The sequence below is a fragment of the Morone saxatilis genome, unplaced genomic scaffold (genome assembly GCF_004916995.1).
Source record: "Morone saxatilis isolate NCDOM2014 unplaced genomic scaffold, NCSU_SB_2.0 Contig16, whole genome shotgun sequence".
Taxonomy (NCBI): Eukaryota; Metazoa; Chordata; class Actinopteri; family Moronidae; genus Morone; species Morone saxatilis.
The window spans coordinates 5,394,219-5,397,254 of record NW_023339718.1 but is presented as its reverse complement, the minus strand read 5'-3'; positions in this window follow the sequence as shown (position 1 = coordinate 5,397,254).

The following is a 3,036-nucleotide window of genomic DNA, read 5'->3' as shown; positions in this document are numbered from 1 at the left end:
ACCTGCCTTAAATGAATAAAATTAGGATTGCAGGTACTTGGTCTGTTCTAGTGGATTATATAAATTTAAACAGTTAAATAACTCACTGACTCTGTACATCATCAAACATCTGGTCTATAAAAAAATATTGTTGAATCTGTACATTCAGGATCTTTTCTGTGTGTTTTCTACAAAGTTTGGTCAAGACAGCATTATATTGTAGAGATTGTTTCTCTGTTACATGTCCAATAAGAATAGATGCTTTATAACTGATGACATCAACTTAAGACAGAATTCAGATGAATCTTTAATTGTATGTTCTGTGTTTGATCTTTGGTTTCTTGTTAAATGCTGAAATCAAACAACAGACTCCACAAGATAAACTGATGAAACAGAGCAGAACTTCAGAGGGGACATCCTGGTGAGTAGGTGGGTTCTATCTGACATATTAGGGATGCTACTGTTATTGGGATTACTGTCACAGTTATTATTACTATTGTGTGTAGTTGACCAAGTGTTCAAAATAGAAATCAACTGTGGAACAGGACATTACAGTTTTTCATAAACTGTATAACCTTCAAAATAACATTTTACAAGGCAAATATACATTAACACCACAAAATGACCACATTTGAATGCAACAGGATTTCTAATATTCTAGGGCCTCATGGTATACTTTCTAGAGTATATCGGTACAGAAATTTTGAGATGATGGGGTCCAAAAATTATTTTGGATTTTTTTTTTAATAATACGAAAAAAAATTAGCAATTGCCAAATAGTGATTATTATTGGACTTCACTTCAATTGGTATGAAATAAGTTTAATATTAATAATATCATTATTGTTACTATTAGCATGCATCTAAGCTGTTATACTGAACTATACCTGTATTTAGTGTGGAATGCTAAGAAAAATATTAAATGAATATCTACAGCACTGACCTATATACAATAAAAGTCGCTATTATTTGATCAAATAAGTAGTACAGACGCACCCACCTGCAATATGGGCATAGGCTATATCAGTACAATCATCATCATCCAAACAAACCACTGCAAAAAAATGTTTATGGTGTGTGCTCTATTTTCCTTGCAGCAGGTTCACACAAGGTGTCTAATTATTCAACTTCTACGGAAAAGATGATGTTAAATTCATAATTGTTGTACTATATGGAATCAAATTGGACTGTACAGACTATGGCCCTGTATCTACAGCAATAACATTTGCTACTATATCTACAGCATTGAACGCTGCCCTGTATCTACAGCATTGAGCTATATAATAATTATAATTAAAGCTGCAAGCAGAGTTTTGGACGGGCCTCGCACGTCTGCGCGACTCGAGGCGTGCTGCGGCGCGGTCACGTGCCGTCGTAACACGTGCGGACCACGACGCGAAATGTTCACGTACCCAACTCCAAGCCCTCATGGCCACTTTTGCGGAGGCACAGACACGCTTTCAATGTACAGTTCGCAAATAGCACGGCGTTCATTCAGGCACCATTGTTTTTGGGACTTTGTGCTGACCAAATTGTAAGTCAGTGTGATATAAATCTGTAGGTAGGAGTTATTTAAAATAGGAAGCCCTGAAATGCCAAAAATGACTCACAGTGTTTGAATTGATTCAAAATGGCCAACTTTTGCGGTCATGGCACGGGACACCCCATTTGACATTACAGTCACAAATGCACGGCGGTTCATTAGCAGCCTTTCTGACTGTGCTGACCAATTTTGAAGCAGATCGACAAATTCCCTAGGAGGGAGTGTTAGTTCAAATACAAGGCGAAAATTCGTCAAATATGACCACGGAAGTGAAAATGGCCAAATTTGGATGGCACGGCGCACGGACATGCCCTTTCACGTACGTTGCAAATAGGCGGCGTTTCATTCAGCACATTTTTTTGACTATAGTTTTCATTTTGAAGCAGATCGGACAAATTTCCCTAGGTAGGAGTTGGGGTTCAATTACAAGCCAAAAGTGGAAATTACCAAAATGGCCGCCTGTGAGTGAAATCTGTGAAATGAAAATGAACGACTTCCTGTGGGGGTTTTTTGGGGCAGGGTCCAGGAGGCTTTTTTGTGGGGGGGGGGGGGGGGGGGGGGGGGGGGGGGGGGGGGGGGGTGCGTCTCGGGCACCTTACACATGTCTACTGAGTTTCATACATATTCGGTGACACGTGGCGCGGGGCCGCTGTTTAAAAACCCTGTGGGGGCGCTACAAACACGACAAACACGATTTTTGGTATGTGAGCTACAGGCACCAGTCTCTCACATGTCCAGTGAATGTTCATATTCATATAACTATTTACGGTTTCCGGCAGAGTGATTTACCCGGCCCACAGTGCCACCTAGTGGCGTGATTTTTTTTTCCTTTTTAGGGGAGCTTCAGGGATGCCATGGGCAGCATTTCATACAAGTTTATTTTAATCACACGTTGCCGATGCGAGATATAAAGGTTAACTTTGGAAGAGTGCCACCTTTGGTGGCGGTTGGCCTCAGGTTGTTCAAGATGTGTGCACGATGCTAATGAACACATGATGAACTATTGGACCCAGCTTGGTGTCGATCGGACATACCAATGGTGAGAGAAATGGGTCCACTTCCTTTTTGTTGACGAAAAATCAACAGGAAGTGCTAATTTTATAACGTGCTTATTTTTGGAAATATTCAAAATACTTTAAATTACTTTTTTTTGTTATGACGACTTCAAGATTCTACAGTGCAATTTTTGTGTGAATCGGACAAACCGATTGGATGGAACACGAAAACGTATTTTCTGGTCATTTGCGCTCTAGCGAATAAAAATCTAGGGAAGTGGGCGTGGCTTATATAGGGAGATTCATGCTCCATTCACCTGAACGCGTGTTGATATGAAGTTTTTTGAATGTGGGACAAACGATGCGGGAGTTATTTAGCATTCCCAAAATTTTGCCTATAAATAGCGCTGCCTAGTGGCCTTCCTAGTGGGCCGACCTGAATGTGACATCATAGAATACGAAATTTTTTACCAGGCCGAAAATTTGCCAAATAAAATTCACGCGAAGTATACGTTAGGGG